Source organism: Oryctolagus cuniculus, chromosome 6 (assembly GCF_051225735.1).
Source record: "Oryctolagus cuniculus isolate XC-2025 breed Fujian yellow rabbit chromosome 6, ASM5122573v1, whole genome shotgun sequence".
Taxonomy (NCBI): Eukaryota; Metazoa; Chordata; class Mammalia; order Lagomorpha; family Leporidae; genus Oryctolagus; species Oryctolagus cuniculus.
The window spans coordinates 163702377-163725232 of record NC_142872.1 but is presented as its reverse complement, the minus strand read 5'-3'; the positions used below and the strand labels follow the sequence as shown (position 1 = coordinate 163725232).

General features: G+C 38.4%; 1 pseudogene; it reads left to right on the top strand.

The window, feature by feature from the left end:
• The window catches only part of LOC100359027 (transcription factor E2F4-like), a 198429-nt pseudogene that overhangs the window by 135390 nt on the left and 40183 nt on the right, over positions 1-22856 (top strand).

The window sequence follows — 22856 nt, the reverse complement described above, 5'->3', positions numbered from 1 at the left end:
GAACATACGATATTTGTCCCTTTGGGACTGGCTTATTTCACTCAGCATGATGTTTTCCAGATTCCTCTAATTTGTTACAAATGACCAGATTTCATTGGTTTTTACTGCTGTATGGTATTCTATAGAGTATTTATCCCATAATTTCTTTATCTAGTCTAGTGTTGATGGGCATTTAGGTTGATTGCGGGTCTTAGCTATTGTGAATTGAGCTGCAATAAACATTAAGGTGCAGACCGCTCTTTTGTTTGCCAATTCAATTTCCTTTGGGTAAATTCCAAGGAGTGGGATGGCTGGGTTGTATGGTAGGGTTATATTCAGGTTTCTGAGGTATTTCCAGACTGACTTCCATAGTGGCTTGACCAGTTTGCATTCCCACCAACAGTGGGTTAGTGTCCCTTTTCCCCCACATCCTCGTCAGCATCTATTGTTGGTAGATTTCTGTATGTGAGCCATTCTAACCGGGGTGAGGTGAAACCTCATTGTGGTTTTGATTCGCATTTCCTTGATTGCTAGTGATCCTGAACCTTGTTTCATGTGTCTGTTGGCCATTTGGATTTCCTCTTTTGAAAAATGTCTAGTGAGGTCCTTGGCCCATCTCTTAAGTGGGTTGTTTGTTTTCTTGTTGTAGAGTTTCTTGATCTCTTTGTAACAGTGCTTATCATCATTTTGGTGCAGGTATTTCTTTGATATGTTGTATTCAAGCCTTGGATATATACCCAGTTAAGGGATTGCTGGATCATGTCTATTTTTAATTTTATATGGGATACAATGTAATATTTTGATACATACATACATTTTAATGATTGAATTAGAATAATCAGCATGCATCACTTTATATATTCAAGATTTCTTTGTGGTATAAACATTCAAAAGTCTTTATTCTTGCTATTTAGAAAAAATGTAATATGTTCTTGTTAACTATTGTTACCCTAATGTGCAATTGAACACCAGAAGGATTATTTTTACAATAAGGAAAATAAACTATTTTTTGATTCAGTGAAAGCAAAATTTTCTGAGGTTTGATTTATATTTTTTGTAAATTTAATTAAATTTGAAAAAAAAAACAACAAAGAATGATACATCTTGTGTGGGCACTTAGACGTAACTCTAGCTTATGAGACATACGAATATCCTCCACTTAATACATTAAAGTAAATCTTTGAGAACACCTTTTACTATTAACTCTCATAATCCAACTCTTTGAGGATAGAGGTCCTACATGGGAAGCTAGTGCACAGTGACTCCTGTTGTTATTTTTAACAATTAACACTCTTATGTATGATGTTAGCAATCACCCATGGCTCTTGACATGAGCTGCCTAGGCTGTGGAAGCCTTTTGAATCCACAAACTCCTGTATTTAGATAAGCCCATAAGCAAAGCTGAAGTTCTCTCCTCCCTTCAGAGAAAAGTGCCACTGATGACCACTTTTTTCCACTGGGGTCTCACCCACAGAGGTCTTTCATGTAGGACACTTTTTGCAACAATGTTTTGGCTTTCAATGCCTGAAATGCTCTCATGGGTTTTTCATCCAGACAAGAATGCCTTAAGGGCTGTTTCTGAGGTCAGACTGCTACTTGAAATGATGGTCATTCTGTGAGACTGCTTCCCATATTGGAGCATTCACTCTTTTCAATTCTACCTATTATTATTACCAAACACTTGATCTTATTTAAATGATCACTTTAACACTTAATCCTATGCATATGCCACTTTAATCCTTAAAATGCTATTTTTACCACCCAGTTTAAGGAGATTTGAGATCCCATGGCAAGTTTTTAAACTGTATCCTTAGAAGTAATTCCAAAGGAATATATGCATAACTATACAGTTTTACAGATACAAACTTCAAACATTTCACAATTACAACTAGATTTGTTTAACAGCTCTTTTGGTGGTAATGAGATTCTTATTTTTTGTAACCTTCAATTCTATCACCTAAATACTGGACAATGTCATGCCATGTTGGAAGCTTTTTGTGATGAATAATTTAGAACAACAAAAAATAACTTGTACGGTGTAAGGATCTTTTTTTTTTAAGATTTATTTTATTTGTTTGAAAGACAGAGTTACAAAGAGGTAGAGACAGAGAGAGGTCTTCCATCCTCTGGTTCACCTCCCAGATGGCCGCAATGGCCGGAACTGCACCGATCCGAAGCCAGGAGCCAGGAGCTTCTTCCAGGTATGCATGCAGGTGCAGGGGCCCAAGGACTTGGGCCATCTTCTACTGCTTTCCCAAGCCATAGCAGAGAGCTGGATCAGAAGTGGAGCAGCAGGGACTCGAACCAGTGCCCATATATGATGCTGGCGCTTCAGGCCAGGGCTTTAACCTGCTGTCCCACAGCGCCCGCCCCTTCTTTTAGTTTCTTAGCTAGCAAACAATGAAACTTCTTATCGTAACATACAAATAGGATAATTGTGCAGAAGAAAAGAGATGAATCAAGCTTGAGTCACATATCCTTTCCTCAAAACATTTGCTGTTTCCAAGAAGTGAGAACATTGATTAACCAGGTTAGATCCAGATGTACATTCCTCCAACTAGTACAATAGCCAGGGAAGCAGAGAACTCCTTCTATCTTAAGGGTTTCAGAGGCTAATTTGTATTCACTTTCATTGATGTATGGGGAGTAATTGGGTACATGGCTTATACTCAAGTGTATGTGCATGGCATCCACAAAGATTCTTCAGTAATAAGCAATCTGTATCTTGATACTTTCAATGCAGTGTTTGGAACTGTTTTCTACTATACTATCCCCTTCCCTAACATCTATTTCTCATTTTCAATAAAGCTAGAATGCTGTTCCCTTTAGCCCTTATGGATAGTCCTGATGGGCTGGGACAGAAGCTCTATCCTCTTTTCCTCTCCCCCTTCCTCCCTCTGCTTTCCCAAGCCACACCAGAGAGCTGGATTGGAAGTGGAGCAGCCAGGATTCAAACTGGCCCCCATATGGGATGCCAGCACTACAGGTGGTTGCTTTAACTGCTATGCCACAGAGCCAGCCCCTAGTGGGTTTTAATGTATTTATCAGGTTACACCACCACCATTCCTGATTCCAGAATTTTCCCATCACTCCCTACACAAACACACACACACACACAAACACACACTCATACACACAAAGGCATGTTTGAAGTTGGATTCCCTTCCTAACTTTGATGGTTGTGGGCATTTCTTACAACTGGAATTGAATAATCCATGACTTGTTTGTAAGTCTTCTTTGACTCAACATAATGTAGTTAATTTTCCTCTGTATCAATAATACATGACACTTCAATCTTCCTACAACTAATTAATATTACATTTTATGTTTATACCACATATTTTAATTTATCTGTTGATTTCTATTTGGTTTGTGTCCATTCAGGGGCTATTTTGAATAACACTGGATATTTATGTATGAGTTTTTAGAGAATGTATACTTTCAGTTGTCTATGGTGCATACCTAGGACTGGAATTTCTGGATCACATGGAAATGTGTGTTTCACTTACAGAGGTACTGGCCAAATGGATTCCCAAAGTAACTTCACAATTCTTTTGTTATATTCATGTCTTATTCCTGAGATGAGAGGAAAATTTTCTTTTTCTACCACCCATAATCATGGAAATAGCTGTAGATGGTTCGTATGTGCTATTATTTGGCTGAGGATTTTTCTTTTCATTCTGAGTTTGCTGAGTTTTTGTTGTTGCTGTTTTTGTATGTTTTTATTTTACTCTGATAGAGTCTTGGATTTTTAAAAAATGTTTTATTATATTTATTAAAATAAGCATGTACTTTTTAGGGGGTTCTTATTTAATCAAAGTGGTAATTGCATTGATTGATCTTCCTGTATTGAATCAATTTGCATTTCTTGGATAAGTATCATATATACATATATGTGTGTGTGTGTGTGTGTATATATATATATATATATATATATATATATATATATATATATATTTGTCGCTCCCCGTCTTCGTGGAGGAACGACACAGGACCCTGCGCTGTTCTTTCGCCTGCTCGGCCCTTCCCGGGTTTGCTGCTGGTTCTTCCCGGGTTGGCTACCGTCCCTTCCACCTCCGTGGAAGGGCGGTTCCCCCTGCCACATTCCCCACTTCCGCGGGGGAGCGGCACACCGCCGGTCGGCTCTCTCGGGGGCTGCACAGGTGTTCCTTCAAATAGATGTTCCTGGTGCATGTTGTCTCTCTCCTCCTTTATAGTCCTCTTCCGCCAATCCCAACTCTGCTACCCACATGCCGAGTACGCTGCTCTCCTCCAATCAGGAGCAGGTCCTACAGTTTATTGGTTGAACTGGAGGCAGCTGTGTAGAAGCTGTTTCTCCCTTCTCAGCGCCATATTGTGGGAGAGCAGATGCATAGAATAAGTCTTAATTCCAGTAACTTAGTCTAGTCCGAGTTGCTCCCCACAATATTCAGCCAATACTTTGTTGAGGATTACTGTGCTTATGTCACACAAATATTTCTTTACAATTTTCTTGTGATGTTTTGCCTGATTTTGGTAAAAAGTAAACATGGCATGATTAAATTAGTTAAGATATATTCCTCATTGTGTTTTTGGAAGAAATTGTGATGTTAAATTTATTTGACTATTTGAAAGTAATTGTTTTGTAAATATTTGGTAAAAATATATAGAATAGGCATCTGGTCCTGAATTTTCCTTTTTTAGAAGTTTTTTTTTTATTATTATTGTCTATTTATCTGGAAGGAAAAGAGACAGATAAGAGAGACAGAAATCTCATCCTTAAATTCATCTCCCAAATACTGGCAACAATCAGGGCTGGATCCAAGATCTGCATCTGCATCCCTTACATGGGTAGCAGGGAACCAACTACTTGAGTCTGTACCTCCTGCCTCTCAGAGTGAGTATTAGTAAGCTGCTGGAATTGGGTGTGAAGCCAGGACTCTGACATAGGTTGCAGACATCCAAACTAGTGTCTCAATAGCTGCCCCAAAGGGCTGTCTCATTGCAAGTTTTATTTTTAAAGATTTATTTATTATTTCAAAGTCAGAGTTACACAGAGGAAGGAGAGGAAGAGAGAGAGAGAGAGAGAGAGAGAGAGAGAGAGAGAGAGAGAGGTCATCCATCCAATGATTCACTCCCCAATTGGCCACAACTGCCAGAGTTGCACTGATCCGAAGCCAGGAGCCAGGAGCTTCTTCCAGGACTCCCACGTGGGTGCAGGGGCCCAAGGACTTGGGCCATCTTCTACTGCTTTCCCAGGCCATAGCAGAGAGCTTGATCAGAAGTGGAACAGCTGGGCCTTGAACCGGAATCCATATTGGATGCCAGCACTACAGGCCACAACTTTACCTACTAGACCACAGCACCAGCACCAGAAATTTCAACTCTTACTTGCTAAAATTCTACCCAGATTTTAAAATATCTTCTTGAGTCAGTTTTAATAGTTTGTGTCCTTATAGTTTTCTTGTTATATCAGTGTTATTGAGCTTATACTCATAACATTTTTCAGAGTACTTCCTCATAATATTTTGTACTTAAGTAAAGCTGGTAATAATGCACCCTATTTTGTTTCTGATTATGATGCATTGATGGTTATTTCACTTTTATTGCTTAGTCTAATAAAGGCTTGCCAATTTTATCTGTTTCAATGAATCAACTCTTGGTTTTGTTGATTTTTTTTCTACTGTAATTTTCTTTTTTTTTTTTTTTTCAAATCCCACACTAACCTTCTATTATTTCCTCCCATCTTCTTTTTGAATTGAGTTTAATTGATTTTGTTAGTACTGCTTCTTCTTTTTTTTTAAATTTTTCTTTTTGACAGGCAGAGTGGACAGTGAGAGAGAGAGACAGAGAGAAAGGTCTTCCTTTGCCGTTGGTTCACCCTCCAATGGCCGCTGCGGCTGGCGCACTGCGCTGATCCGATGGCAGGAGCCAGGTACTTATCCTGGTCTCCCATGGGGTGCAGGGCCCAAGCACCTGGGCCATCCTCCACTGCACATCCTGGCCACAGCAGAGAGCTGGCCTGGAAGAGGGGCAACCGGGACAGAATCCGGTGCCCCCACTGGGACTAGAACCTGGTGTGCCGGTGCTGCAAGGCGGCGGAGGATTAGCCTAGTGAGCCGCGGCGCTGGCCAGTACTGCTTCTTAAGGTGGAGAGTTAGATCATGGAAATGAGAAAGTGAGAGCTTTTTTTTTTTTTTTTTGAACATCAACATTCACAAAAAATTTTTCTTCTGGGTCTTGTTTTTCTGGATTCCATAAACACTGTTATGTTTAGAATTCATTCATGTTGATTTTTTTCTAAATTTCTTTGTGATTTCTTTAATCTGTTGACTAGTGAAATCAGATTTAATGACTACCTATCTATAGATTTCCTCTATTTTTTACTTTTTCCTAAGGAGAGTTTATTTTTCATTTACATGTAATAACTATCTATAGTTTGGGGTACATATACACAGTGTGGTGTTTCAATACTTATATACAATTTACAGTGAACAAATGAGAGTATTTACCATATCCATAACTTCCAGCATCAATTATTTTGATAAAAATACTCAAAGTCCATCTTTCTAGCTATTTTTTTGACAGACAGAGTGGACAGTGAGAGAGAGAGAGAGAGAGAGAGAGAGAGAGAGAAAGGTCTTCCATTTTTAGTTGGTTCACCCCCCAGTGGCCACTGCGGCCGGTGCACTTCGCTGATCCGATGGCAGGAGCCAGGTGATTCTCCTGGTCTCCCATGGGGTGCAGGGCCCAAGCACCTGGGCCATCTTCCACTGCACTCCTGGACCACAGCAGAGAGCTGGCCTGGAAGAGGGGCATTTGGGACAGAATCCGCAACCCGACCGGGACTGGAATCTGGGGTGCCGGTGCCACAGGTGGAGGATTAGCCTATTGAGCCGCGATGCTGGCCTCTAGCTATTTTGAAATATAAAATGCAGTGTTGTGATAGTCACTGAATTGTGCAACAAAACACCAGAAGTTGTCCCTGCCACCTGCAATCTTGCACCTGTTGTGCAGCTTCGCTTCTCCTCCCCCTTTCACAGCCTCTAGCAGCTCACTTTCTACTTCTATGAAATCAGCTTATTTTAGCTTCCACAAAGGAGTGAGGCCATTCAGAATTTGTCTTTCTGTGCCAGAGTTACTTGGTTTTCTACAATGTCTTCCAGGCCCATCCATTAAACTGGCTTACCACATATGGAAAAATGCAACTGGAACATTTTCTTTCACCAACTATACAAAAAATACATTAAAGACTAACACCTGACTATAATAGGAACAGAAGGAAACAGGAAATGCTTCACAACTTTGGTCTGCGTGTGGAGCTTTTGTTTAAGACCTCAGGAGCATAGATAATGATAAAAGCATACAAAAATGAGGGAGATTTTGCACAATGAAGGAAATAAAACACTGGAGAGACAACCTTTGGAAAGTGACAAAATATTTAAAAACTATGCATGTGAAAAATCACGATTTCTAATCTCAGTACACCAGTTAGATAGCATACTTTGTATATTGCAATAAATCTAAAATTATTTGAAATTAATTTATGGCCTAATATTTGGTCTCTCCTGAAGAATGTTCCATGTTCAATGAAAATTGTGTATTCTACAGTGTATGTACAGTGAATTCTAGGTATTGGTATGCCTGTATTTTAGTAAATGTGTAGCAGTGCTTTCTTTTGCCTTTTTTAAACCAATCTAGTTGTTCTTTTTTTTTTTTTTTTTGACAGGCAGAGTGGACAGTGAGAGAGAGAGACAGAGAGAAAGGTCTTCCTTTGCCGTTGGTTCACCCTCCAATGGCCGCCGCGGCCAGCAAGCTGCGGCCGGCGCACCGCGCTGATCCAATGGCAGGAGCCAGGAGCCAGGTGCTTTTCCTGGTCTCCCATGGGGTGCAGGGCCCAAGCACCTGGGCCATCCTCCACTGCACTCCCTGGCCACAGCAGAGGGCTAGCCTGGAAGAGGGGCAACCGGAACAGAATCCAACGCCCCGACCGGGACTAGAACCCAGTGTGCCGGCGCCGCTAGGCGGAGGATTAGCCTAGTGAGCCACGGCGCCGGCCCTAGTTGTTCTTTTAATTATTGGATATAGAGTACTGAGGTCCTCAACTATTAAAGTTATATTGTACATCTGTCAAACTCTCAGTTTTTACTCCACATATTTTCATATTCTGTGATATGATGTACATAGGTGAAAAGTTGTTGTTTTTTATGAGAGGCTTTTGAAAATAATTATAAAATGTCCTTCCCATAATCTAGGAATATAAATACATATTCCTATATATTACATATAATTTTTATTTAGCTATTTGAGAGACAGAGAGAGAGAGAGAGATCTCACATTCTCTGATGAACACCTCAAATATTCCCAATGGCCAGGACCAGTGCAGGATGAAGGTAATAGCTGGAAACTCACTTCAAATCTCTCAAATGGATTGCAGGAACCCAAAAACTGCTTGAGACATTATTTGCTGCCTTCCAGGATGCAAAATAGCAGGAAACTGGCTTTGTGAGTGAAGCTGGTATTCTCACCCAGGCGTCCTGAAATGAGATGCTCTCTACTTAACCACTGTGCCAAATGCCTCCTTGTGAAGCATAGTTTATGTTGGCCAAGTACTTGTTTAAAGGAGAAAATTCAAACAAATGATCTATTAAAACCTTTATAAGGTGCTTCATAACTCAGGGCATGTATGGGAGAAAACACGGATTATGATTCTAACAGAATGTGAAATCACAGACGAAAATAATCAAATGAGTAAGGGAAGAATTTGCCCCAAAGATACATAATACCTGAGACATTTGCCTAAACAAATCAAACCAGGAGGAAACCTAGATAATGCCACACTAAGAAACATTGTACAAAATATTCAAAATATCAAAACTATAAAAATGAAACAAAAAGAAACATTGTACAAAATATTCAAAATATCAAAACTATAAAAATGAAACAAAAATGTAGGACTAGTGGAAACTAAAGAAATAATCCAAATAAATGCCATATTTAATCTTAAACTTTGTCCTTTTGTTATAAATGACTCTAGAGGAGGCTTAGGAATTAGGAATAGTTTTGACTGTTAGAAAACAGCACTGTGTCAATGTCAGCATTCTGATTCTTTTGATGATAATGTGGCAATACAAGAGAATTTTCCTGCATTAATCTACTCAAGAGAAACAGAGATATGGTTTATATTTTATTCATCAGTAGGTCAAGGAAAAAGTTTCTTTAATATTGGTCATTTTTCTGTAGTATGTGATGATTTTCAACCTCAACAAAGGCATGTTAAATAAAAGAAGCAGAAAATGAATCCTTCCAATAAGAGACAATAAATAGTGAATTGGAGAAATTAAGAAAGTACAAAAGTGAAAGGATAATGCGTAGAAAGTAAGACAGTCTGGCAGCACTGAGTCTAGTAAGATTAGTGATTAAATGAAACCCAGCATCTTGAGTTTATCTTTGTAAATTAAAGGATGTGAAATCTAAGATTTTTATAGCATAGAGTATATCTAGTCATTCTCTGTTTAAGTGATTAAAATATTTAAGGGAAAATGACATCAAAACATGAATATCAATCTACTAGAGACAAACCAAGGAAATATTGCTAAACAAAGTTAATATAACAATGTCTCATAATTAACATAAAGCTAACTTGTAAAGCAATAGAAAGATAAAAAGAAGGTGGCATGTACCAATGCCACCTCACTAGTCCAAGTGATCAATTTCAGGTCACAATTGATCACACTGATAGGTCTAAGAGTCAAAGGGATCACACAAACAAGACTTGTGTCTGCTAATACTAACTGATAGAATCAAAAAGGGAGAGAACGATCCATCATGGGAAGCTGGATACACAGCAGACTCATAGAATGGCAGATGTCCTAAACAGCACTCTGGCCTCAGAATCAGCCCTTAAGTCATTCAGATCTGGCTGAAATGCCCATGAGAGTATTTCAGGCATGGAAAGCCAAGACACTCTGGCAAAAAAAAAAAAAAAAAAAAAAACAAAAAACAAAAAAAAAAAAAAAAAAAAAAAAACAAAACCCATCAAAGAAGGAGGTGCCTTTCTCTGAAGGGAGGAGAGAACTTCCACTTTGACTATGACCTTGTCTGAATAAGATCTAAGTCGGTGAACTCAAAAGGCTTCCATAGCCTTGCCAACTCATGACTAGAGCCTAGGGAGATTACTGATGCCATAAACAAGAGTGTCAATTTGTTAAGTCAACAACAGGAGTCACTGTGTACTTACTCCTCATGTGGGATCTGTCCTTAATGTGTTGTCCAATGTGAAGTAATGCTATAACTAGTACTGAAACAGTATTTTACACTTTATGTTCTGTGTGGGTGCAAACTGATGAAATCTTTACTTAATATATACTAAATCTATCTTCTGTATATAAAGATAATTGAAAATGAACTTTTGATGTGAATGGAATGGGAGAGGGAGCGGGAGGTGGGAGGTTTGTGGGTGGGAGGGAAGTTTTGGGGGGGCACTGTAATCCATAAACTGTACTTTGGAAATTTATATTTACTAAATAAAAGTTAAAAAAATAAATAAATAAAATACATTTTTTTTTAAAAGAAAGATAAAAAGAAGGGAAGAGTGCTGTGACTTAGGGATAAAGCTACTGCCTGCACCACCAGCATCCTATATGGGCGCCAGTTCATGTCCTTGTTGCTCAACTTCTGATCCAGCTGCTGATGGCCTGGGAAAAACAGTAGAAGATGATCAAACTGGGAGACCCAGATGAAGCTCTTGCTCCTGGCTTCATCCTAGCTCAGCTCTGGCCTTTCAGCCATCTGAGGAGTGAACCAACAGATGGAAGATGTCTTTCTATGTGTCTCTACCTCTCTGTAAACTTTTCCAAAAATAAATAAAAAATCTTAAAGAATATAAACAAAAACCTACAATCCTGATTAGAGTAAGATTCCACTAATAAACCACACAATATTTGAAATTTTCTACCTAAAATGTAACTTAATAATATAAGAAAAATATATATTTGGAGTAATAAATATAAAATCCTCAATTACACTGAAAAATCATCACAGCATCTGACAGGTTGAGTAAAAAACAAAACATAAATAAGGATGTAGAAATTTTTAACTTTATGAAGAGTAATAGAGTGAGAAAACAGATTTCTTGTATTTCATGGGTGCAATTCTAAAATGATAACCATACTTCCCTCCTTTCCTCTTTCCCTCCCTCAATCCCCATTTTCCTTCTTTTCTTTTTTTGTTTAATTTTTGAAAAATATATAATTTCAGTCCACTCTATAATCACAGGCTTAATACATCACTAACCATAATGTTCAACAAGTGAAATTAGAAAGATCAGCTTCACAGAGTATAAGCAGTGGCTTAAAAACAACAATCAAATCACAAGAAGACCATTTTATTCCTATACATTTTTGTGTTCTATATTAAAAACTACATATCAGAGAAAATATGTATTTGTATTCTTGGAACTGGCTTATTTCACTAAGCATAATGGTTTACGTTTGCATTCATTTTGTTGCAAAAGAAAGGTTTTCATTCTTTTTTATGACTGAGTAGTATTCCACAGAGTATATACACCATAGTTTCTCTATCCAGTCATCAGTAGATGGACATCTGGATTGATTCCATATCTTAACTATTCTGAATTGAGCTATAATAAGCATAAGGGTACAAACAACTCTTTCCTATGCTGATTTCATTTTGTTTGGGTAAACTCCTAGGAGTGGGATGGCTGGGTCCAGTGGCAGATCTATTGTCAGATTTCTGAGGAATCTCTATATTATCTTCCATAATGGTTGCACTAGTTTATATTCTCACCAATGGAGTACTAATGTACCTTTCCCCCACATCTTCACCAGCATTTATTATTTTTTTGTTGATTTTTGGATGGCCAAAATTTTGGCACTTATTGAAAGAAACCTAGATCGATTTCAGTACACATGCAACACAAGATTCATTACATATTCAGCATAGCAAATTTTTCATTGCAAAATTGCAATGTAGCCTGTCAATTTTAGATGATTATAAATAATAAATGAATGGCTGAAGTAATACACAGGCAAAAACCACTACTTAGCATAGTGTTAAATGCTATACGTGGAATGCAAGTGAGAAATGTAGGTATATATAGTGAGGGCATCTTGAAACACATAAACGTGTGTGTGTGTGTGTGTGTGTTCAGAAATGGACATCAGGAGGTTGTGCTTGAGGCAACACTTGAACACTGGGTAAAACCATGTATGAAAACAAAGAGTTTTCTTGGCAGAAGGAATGTGAATGTGTTCGAAGGCTCTAAAGCTAGAACAAAGACAAGGCTTGTGAGATTCAGCCACAGAAAATACATAGTTGTAATACATCAGGTATTGGGATAAGAGAATTGAATTTGAAGAACAGTCCCGATATATGTAAGAACTTAGAGAGAACATTAGAGAGAATGTTAAGAACATTAGAAAGAAGGTTTTAGTCCTTCCTCTATACATCATGGAGGGTCATCGACATATTTTAAACATGGTAATTGTTATGTTATCATAGGAGTGTGTGTGTGAGAGGGTTGGCAATACATGATGTTCATTTAAAAGTATCTGCTGTGTGTTTACAATAGATGGTAGGAATCAGAGTGCAAGTGGAGTCATCTGGCTTAAAATGCTTACATTGAACATACAACTTCAGGGGCTGATGTTGTGGTGCAGTCAGATAAGCTATAATCTGCAATGCCAGCATCCCATATCAGAGCACTCGTTCGAGTCCCAGCTGCTCTGCTTCACATACAACTTCCTACAAATACCCTGGAACAACTAAGGAGGATGGCCCAAGTCCTTGGGCCCTGCACCCGCATGGGAGACCAGGAGAAGCACCTGGCTCCTGCCTTCGGATCAGCATGATGCGCTGGCCGCAGCGTGCCGGCCGCGGCGGCCATTGAAGGGTGAACCAACAGCAAAGGAAGACCTTTCTCTCTGTCTCTCTCTCACTGTCCACTCTGCCTGTCAAAAAAAAAAAAATGTCTTTGCCTCACCCCACAAATTCTTCCTCTTGATCTGTTTCACACAGGCACACACACCCGCATGCACTCAGATCTTCACCTTCAGCATTTGATTTCATTTAGTGATTTGGTAATGTTCTCCAAAGCTCTTTCATGAAGGTGCATTCTGTTTCATGAACAACTAAAAGAAGGAGGTCTGGTTCCTCACTGTGACAGGTGTAATTAGAGTGTCAATGGAGCTGTTAGTTAAGGTGGATGGGTACAACACAAGTGTGGCTGATTGGGGGTCACACATCTGTGCACACACTAGGCTGGACTCCATGCTGTCCTTTCAACACTTTTTTGTTGTTGTTGTGGCTGTAACCAGAATGGCCTGGATTCTTTTCAGTGCTGTAGCAGATTGTTGATTGGATGAGTATTAAGCAAACAAAATGTAGTCTAAAATGCCCCATTTTCAATGAGACAGAGAGCCCTTGGATAGAAGTGCATACTGCCATGAACATGAGGATTATTAAGTCATTGCATAGAATATGTGAGAGATTTGTGCAGAGTGAGTTTGGATCAAGAAAGAATATGAATTAATTTCTTCTACTCTCCCGTGTAGCCAACATTTGTACCCATGCTTCTCACATTATTTCTCCTCATTCAGTAATTCTATTCCCTATTGATTTTGGAGAAAGTTTTCATTGTAGATTAAATTATGAATATTTATTTTATAAATAAAAATCATGCTTATCAGAAAAAACATTTATTTATTTGTCACTAATTAAAATCTATTTCAAAATGTTTGTTTATGCTTTCAAACACATAGATGTTATTTATTGTTCCTGGTTTTATAATTTTAAAAAAATATATTTTAGGTTTTGATAGTTTTTAACAGATTCAATGTGATTTGTAGATAAAATTCTTAGAACATAATGACATTCCCTTCCTCTTTCCTTCCCTCCTCCCTTTCCTTCCTACTCTCTTCCCTTTAGTTCTCAATTTAAAATCTATGAGACAAAATTTTTATAGTCCTATGTATGTTAAGTTATTCTAAATTTTCCAAATTTTAGCCTCATTATCAGTATCCCTAGTTTTGTAAAACAAAATAACTGTCATGGAAAGGGTATATTGTAATGTGCATTTTCCAAAGTATATCATGGCCCAAATACATTTCACCATATTTCTGTTTTATCTCTCTTCTCCTCTCCTTTTCTCTCTCCTTATTGTCTCTGTGTCCAAAAATGTAGTAAGCATAGGTATGACGGTTAACTATTTGTGTCAACTTGATTGGGCTAAGGAATTCCCAGATAGCTGGTAAAACAAGATTAATGGGCATATGTGGTGGTGTTCCCAGAAGAGATTAATACTGTTAGTAGGTGAGTAAAATAGATTCATTCTCAGTAATATGAGTGTGCATTGTCCAAGTCACGGACAACTAAGATTGAGTGAAACAGTGGAGAAAGGGAAAATCCCCATCCTAGTCCCACCCTGGTTCTCAGGGCTTGGACTAGGAGTTGTACTGTTGGGTTTCCTGGTTCGCATGCCTTTTGGTTTATATTGGATTACGCCAGCTGATAGGTCATGTGACTTCTTGGTCTCTATTAATGCATAAGCCAAATTCTCTAATAAACCTTTTTCTATATTGTCTATATAATCTATCTATATCTGTATCTATCATCCATCTATATTTCTAATCTGTCTTTATCTGGTTGTCTATCATCTATTATCATCTATCTATCTATCCATCTATATCTCCTTTGATTCTTTTTTCTTTTGAGAATCCTCACATATACAATAAGCAAAGAAAATTTTAGACTATCTTATGTTTCTTATTTTTATTTTGCTTTATAAAACATGACCATCAGGATTCTACTTTCATATGTCTAAGAACTCACATTTAATTGGTATAGACGACTTAATCTTTGGGTATCTCTGGAAATAAATTTAAAACATTTTTTATTTTGACCTTATTCAACTCCTACTGTACAGAGAGAGGAGCTACCAGCCCAGATTTTCTCCATAGTTTTCAGAAATAATTAACAAAGGAGAATAACACATAACTAAGTCAATGGCTCTTTAATCTTTCCAACTGAAAACCAAAGAGTCTAACATTTCTTCTTTGACATGTAAGCATTTTCCCCTTAATATTTAAATAAATACCAGAGTCCATTACCCTAATCAGTTACTGATTCTGTTATTTCTTATTCCCTGCTTAAAAAGTAAGTACAAGCAAAGACTATTTCACATTTGGCTGTTCTTTGTGTGTTTTCTTGACAGCTATAAAAATCTTTCTTTTGAAGTGTGCTGCTAGCTGGGCAGGGATGTATAATTTAGGCTGCATAATTTGATAATAAAAATAAAAAGTCCATTTGTCGATGTGCAGTCATTGTTACTTGGATCAATCCTCCTGCAATGATTGCAAGTTTGGTGCTGAATGATTTACATGTGTTTTTCTTTTATGTAAATCCAAGATAGGAAAAATGTCTTTTCACATTTTTAAAGTATTCAGCATACTCTTTCCATATTATGAATTCTCAATGCTAGAGCTCTTTCCCCTGCAATGTTAGAGGAATAAATTATACAACTCTATTTAATTCATAAGGTGCTATGCAGCCTTTCCCCTTTGCATTGAGCCAGAAGGTAGACATAGTTTCCTGCAATGTTAGTTGATGCCCTTGCAAGACCCATTCTGCTGCCTTCATTTCAGTCTTTCACTCATCTGATTCAGCCTGCTGGGCTCTGAGTTGCTAACCATGAAGCCTGAGAGAGTGAACGGGTTCTCAGTCAACAGTGTGGTAGCAGCACTAAGCTTTCCATTTGAATGGGGTTAAAGGCAACACTTTTGCACAAGTTAAGGTGAAAGACATTTGGAGATTTGTACTGAAACTGTGATTGAATAAAGTATGCTATTTTTTCTGATCTTTCCAGGAATGAGGCAGACCAAAATATTAAGTTCTTCAGTGATGGTTTTATGTAGATTTAATAAAGTATCAGTTTTGAAGGAGGGTTCTAAATATTAAAATGTCCAGGGTTAGAGAAGAAAATGATGAAATCTGAAACCACCATTTACTATTGTGCAGCCAGCTATTGGAACCTAGACTGTATATAGGAGGGAATTTCAAAAGCTCGCAGAAATTAGAAATAAAAAGTAAGTTTATTTGGATGTAATTTTCTTTGATATCCATGTAAAATTGTTTTCATAATATGCATTTTCCATGAATCTGAAGATTCATCATATGTGGCCAATTGATTTTACCCAAAAGCTTGAGAGGTTTGCAATCAAGAAAGCATACTCTTTTCTTCTTATGATGCCAGAGAGATTGCATATCCATCTGCAAATAAAGAGCTTTCAACCATGCTTCACATCACACAAAGGAATTAGCGCATAATGATTCAGAATAATTAATTCAAAACCTGTAAGTTAGAAGTGTAACTTCTTGAAGAAAACATAGGAGAAAACATTGGTGACCTTGGATCATGTGCAGATTTCTTCTCTAAAAATAGTGAAAATAAAACCACAGATTAGACATTTTTTGCAAAAAAGTCATCTGATAAATGACTTCTATGCAAACTACATAATGAATTCCTCTAAAAAGTAATAATTCAAAAGCAAAATCAATAAAAGTAGGAAAAATTTAAATACATTTGCCAAAAGAAGGTATATGTATGTCAAATAAGCACATGAAAAGTTCATCAATGTCATTAGTCATTAGAAAAATGGAAGTAAAGCTCACTGAATTACAACTATGCATCAATTTAGTAGGTAAAAAAGTAAAAACAAAACAAAAAAAACAAAAAACTCACTATGCCAAGTGTTGCCAGGGATGTGAAAGGACAGAATCTAATTCATTGGTAGGCAACCACTTTTGATAACACATAGTTATTTCCAAGTTTCTTAAAAACCTAAACCTACTATTAATACATGACCTCTCCATTTCAATCCTAAAAATTTATCCCATGAAAATCAATTCATATGTTATCAAAATTCCCTACAGGAATATTTATAGAAATTTCATTTGATAGAGCTACTATATAGAAATCACAAATATCCATCAACGGGTGGCTGAATCTTTAAACTACAGTGTATCCATGTCACGGAATACCACTCAGCAGTGAAAAGGAGTTAGCTATTTGCTTGTGACAACATGAATAAATCCCCAAATAGTCATGGCATGTGAAAGAAGAGAGACAAATTATAGTGTCTGATTCCATTCATACAAAACTCTTGAAAACTGAGAAGTTAGATGTAAGGAAAAAGAGTGATCAGTCTTGTGGGAGGGGTCTTGAGATGCGAAGAAATTCCAGAGCTGCACAGAAACCTTTTGGGAAGGATGATTACATTCAAAATCTTGCTTGTGGTTATGGTTTCGCAGGAAATCAGTACATATCAGAACACACCAACTCTCACACTTTAAATCTGTTCATTGTATTGTATGTCAATTATAATTCAATTAAGGAAAAAAATCCCAATTACTGGAAACCCAGAGTGATATTTCACTTTACTATTGAGCAGAGAAGTCACATCAGAGGAAATCATATAGTCACAGGTATGAGACTAGAGTTACTGCTGTGTCTATTATCTGTAAGAACATTTCTGTGACTATCCAATATTTTTCTATTTTAAACAGATTTACTTATTTATTTGAAATGCACAGAGAAAGATTCCATCTGCTGGTTCACTGTCCTAATGGTCACAACAGCTGACTTGCCAGGCTGAAGCCAGGAGTGTGAAACTCCATGAATGTCTTCCATGTGGATGAAAGGGATTCAAGTATTTGAGCCATCATCCACTGCTTCCCAGGCTCATTAGCAGAGTGCTCTATCAGAAGCAGAGAAACCAGGACTTGAACTGATATGGGATGCAGGGGTCACAATCAACAGTTTACCCTTGGAGCCGGCACTCTGGCCCAGTGGGTTAATGCCCTGGCCTGAAGCGCCGGCATCCTATATGGATGCCGGTTCTAGTCCTAGCTGCTCCTCTTCCAATCCAGCTCTCTGCTATGGCCTGGGAAATCATTAGAAGATGGCCCAAGTCCTTGGGCCCCTGTACCCGTGTGGGAGACCCGGAAGAAGCTCCTGGCTCCTGGCTTCAGATTGGCACAGCTCTGGCTGTTGTGGCCATCTGGGGAGTGAGCCATCAGATGGAAGACTTCTCTCTCTGCCTCTCCTCTCTCTGTGTAGCTCTCACTTTCAAATAAATAAATAAATCTTAAAACAAACAAACAAACAAACAGTTTACCCTGCTGTACCACAATACCACCCATCCCTAATTGTTGGACAATGGGTTAATCCAATCCCATATCAGAATTCTCTCATATTACTTTAAATTTCACGAATATAAACTTTGTGTGAATACATTTATTAATTTGTTCATTCATTTGTCAGCCTCTTAGAAAACATTTCCAAAGTGCCAGTAACTATTGGATACTATTAATTTTCTACCATCCCAAATTGATAATAGTCTTTTTACATGAAAGATGCTACAAAGAATATGTTTGTAACTATCTGTGGGTTCTTTCAACATGAAAATGTATATAGTCTCTATCCTTAAGCACTTGCATAGATTATCTCTAAGTGCTAAACCTATAAGACAGATATTTGTAGAGTTCTATACCAGTGTGACCATGAATAGTAAACTGTTATTGAAAGCAAAGCACACTTTTATTTACTCAGTCTTTGCTACTTAATGCTTCTTTAATGTAAGTTATTCTGTTATTTTTTTCTGTGATTTTTATTTGAGCTGTTTTTAACTTGGACCTTGCTGACAACAAAATGACTGTTCCACTAGCTGTTGCATAAAAAATGGAATTTTGCTTTTGCTCTATCTTGACCTTCTTGCCTTAGCATGGTGGCCAAGCTATGGAAAGTAGCTGTTACTTCACATCTTCCCTTAGCAAGGAGGAAAGTATCATATATGTCTTCACATCAAATAATTTGTGGTCATACTGAGAAGTAAGTGGTTCCAGGAATAGTCAACGTGGGTTAGAAGAAACAAGGCTTTCTACTCACACTGGATATTCTCTCAAACAGGGCTGCAAGCTTTAGGCTTGAAACATGGACACAGGAGAAGCATCGCCTCTAGTTCACTCTCAGAGTGACTACTGCAGTATGGAATGAACACTGACTACCAGAGCAGAGATTATTCCTACTATGTGTTGCTAAAATGTATTGGCTGTAGTCAATAATGCTACTTTGTTATAATAAAGTAGTCAGTACTTTCAATGTTTCTAGATGATATCACAGTAGAATTGGTTTCAGAAATCATGTGAATTCAACCACCAGGAAATAATTTTATGTAACTGACATAACAAAGAATTTCAATTAAAAAGCTTGAATTGGGAATCTGTGTCTACCACCTACTACTGAATGTCAAGAATGAATCACTGCACAATTGGCATCAAAGCTCTGTGAATCTGATTTGAAATATAATGTGAAAACACTTTGTAAACAGCCAGTCATAAGGAAATGATAACTGCTAATGCTAACTATAGGATTATAGGTTGACTGAGAATTTAGACAATTCACAATCTGAGTCTGAGGGTACATCAAAAAGTGTGTGTGGGTGTGATTTCACCTATCAGTTAAGATGCCCATGTCTCACATCCGAGTGCCTAGGTTCCCAGCTGTGACTCCTGATTCCCACTTCCTGCTAACGCGCGTCCTGGGGAGCAGCAATGATGGTCCAAGTAGTTGTGTGCCTGCCACCTACACAGAAGACCTGGATTGAGTTCTGGTCTTCTGGATCTGGCCCCGGACATAAATCTGGCATTGTCCTGTCTTTCTCTCTTTCTATGTCCTTCAGTTTCTAGTTCTTGTCCTCTATAGTAAAAGAATAATAATAATAAAAATGCAATTAGAAATATGTTTTAAATCCAAGCTTATTTTTTCATTATATATATTTACCATTAACTTTCTAAAGATCTCTTGTATATTCTCTTAGCATTTTAGAGACATTTTTCATACTCTGATGAGAAAATTCTTAGAGAAATTCATTCCATCACTTAGTATTCAAAATCAGTAGAGGACATTTTATTCATTTGTATTATTTTGTCTCCAGGTATCTTCTTCTCTTTTTCTGCAGCTTATTAAAAATAAAATCTCTTGGGGCTGGCACTGTGACATAGTAGGCTAAGTTTCTGCCTATGGCACTGGTACCCCATATGGGTGCCAGTTGGTATCCTGGCTGATTCTCTTCTGATTTAGCTCTCTGCTTATGGCCATGGAAAGCAGTGGAAGGTGGCCTGAATGCTTGGGCCCCTGCAACCACCTGGTAGACCCGGAAGAAGCTCCTGGCTTCTGGCTTTGGATCAGTCTAGCTGTGGCCATTGCGGCCATTTGGAGAGTGAACCAGTGAATGAAAGACCTTTCCCTCTGTCTCTCCCTCTTTCTATGTGTAACTCTGCCTTTCAAATAAACAAAATCTTTTTTAAAAAATGAAAAAATAAAGTCTCATTCTCTGAAGTGCATAAGACGACCAGATATTGTAAGGGAATATCAAAGGCCCACCACTCTTCCAACTAAACATCCCCAGTTCCTTCAACTGCTACTTGTAAGAATTGGGTCCCCATTAGAAATGGCAATTTAACCCTAACATAGAATTCATTAAAAAGACTATTAATAGGAAAAGGGGATAGAGAATTGGGATGTTTTCTGATACCAATGACTAATTCTCCAAACATCACCTAGGTGTCCTACAGTTTAAGCAAATTCAGCTACCTGAAGAGTCAGAATCCACAAGTCCAAAGGCTACACTGTACCAGACTTCCCCTGCTTTGGACTCCACATGCAAATCTGGGCAGACCCATTCTGCTCACTCACCAGCTACAAACTGGGAATCCTCCCAAATCCTTCCTCAGGTTTACGGATTTGCCAGAACGGCTCCCAGAATTCGGGATGGCATACTGCTTATTATGCCAGTCCATTATAAAGGATGTGAATGTGCAGGGTGAGGGCTGGAGGGGTTTTGTGTTCAGGGGCTCTATCCTGTAGATATGGGGCCCAGCATCATCCCTGTACATGGACTCACTTACCAGCTCGGAAGCCATGTGAATGTCATTTCTGGGATCAATCTGCAGCTTTCCCTCCACCACCCTCGCTCTAGAAGTTGTTCAGTAGGGCTCATCTTTCCAACTCTGTCATCCCTCAGGCTTCTGTGACTAGTTCCACCCTGAAACTCTCCGGGGCTCCTTCCTAAATTAGCTCATTCACATTAGCTTAGATTATGTAACACAAAGTGACTTACGATGAGTAACACACACAAATCCATCACTGAGGAAATTCTCAGATGTTAGGAACTCTGCGTGGAATCTTGGGAAAAGCAATGGCAAAATGCATTTAAATAGAAACCTTTTGTTTAATAAATACAAATTTTGAAAGTACAACGTTTGGGTTATAGTGGTTCTTCCCCCTATAACCACCCTCCCACCTGTAAACCATCCCATCTCCTATTTCCTCTCCCATCCCGTTCTTCATTAAGATTCATTTTTAAGGTTTGCCATGAACAAGTTGTTCCAATAAACAACAAGTAGGCAAAGACAACAACCCTTTGCCTCACTTTTCAATACCAATACCAGGATGATATTTAATGCAATCATTCAACCAATTGTGGGTCACCTAATTAAGTGTTCCATCACTCCACACATAAATACCTATCAAGTCGAAAGTAGATGATACCTTGTTGAAATGCTGTCAACTGTGTTTTCTGTTTGCTGCAGATATTTCTCCCTTGGCTTCAAGCACTCTTGTCAGTCTCTTATTTTCACTGTTACTGCTATGATCTGTTTCCTCTTTATCTCGGGCCTGTATACTTAGCTTTCATTAGTCTTCCACATCCCTACCCCCTCATCCATCCATCCAACTCATTCGAAATCTTCCTAAATCACATTCTATCCATATCATCTGTCCTTTCTTCAAAAATTAGGTAAGCAAATACCCAAGGAAAAGCTCTGAGTGGCTTTCTATTGTCTCCTTGACTCTTTAACCTCACCTAGTTAACATTTGCCCCTTTCTCCACTGCTGGGAGCACGTGGAGTGCTCCTGTGTTCTTCCCCCCTGCAAGGCCCTCCTTGACTCTTCGTGTTCCCACCCCTTCTGTGCTTTGCAGCACACTACCCCTGTTCTGCAGAACACACCTGTAAGGGAAACACAGTAAGAGTGCTTTTTCTCCCAGAGGAAAATCACCTGGGAGAGTGCTGAGGCACAAGGAGTGGATCTTAGAGATCTCGGAAGAGCAGTATTTTGTAAGAAGAGCGTTTACCTAGTCATCAGCAGACCTGAGTTCTAATCCCAATTCTACCCGGAACTGACTTGTAACACCTTGAACTCTCAGTTTCGTTCTAGCAATTTTTTCAATTCCTGCTCTGCTTTAGGTCTTCAGGTGAACTTGGAAGAGCAAAAGCACTTCATTGATTAGAGGACAGTGCAAGATGGCACTGTTGACTCAAATACTCTGCCTCGGATGGATTTGGTATAAATAGCTGTAGTTTTGAAAGGAGACCTTAAGTCATCTCATTAGAAATAATAGTGTTTCCAATTTTTTTCTGTTTTTAAGCGAATAATAGAAATGTCACTTTTCCCCTTTTAAAAGAAGCAGCTTTGTGAACCTCTTGCACATCTGAAGGTGGAGATCAGATGAGTGGGCTAGTGACCCAGTCATCCTGGTTTTTACTACTTACAATTTAACTGAATGCCACTAAGATGCTTTGATGGTTTGGGACTGTTACCCGGTTATAATTGCTCTAATTGTTCCTGGTCTTGTCTTTAATGCCCACAATGAGCAATGGGATTCATCAGTGTTTCCCAAACTTCTCTGCACACTCGATCACTCAGGGGACCTTTGAAGCGTATGGGTGCCAGGCCGCCATCCCCAGGCATTGTGGTCTGTGGACTGAGTATTGGAATTTTTTAAAAGTTCCCAGATTCTAATAGGCGGCAAAGTTTGGAG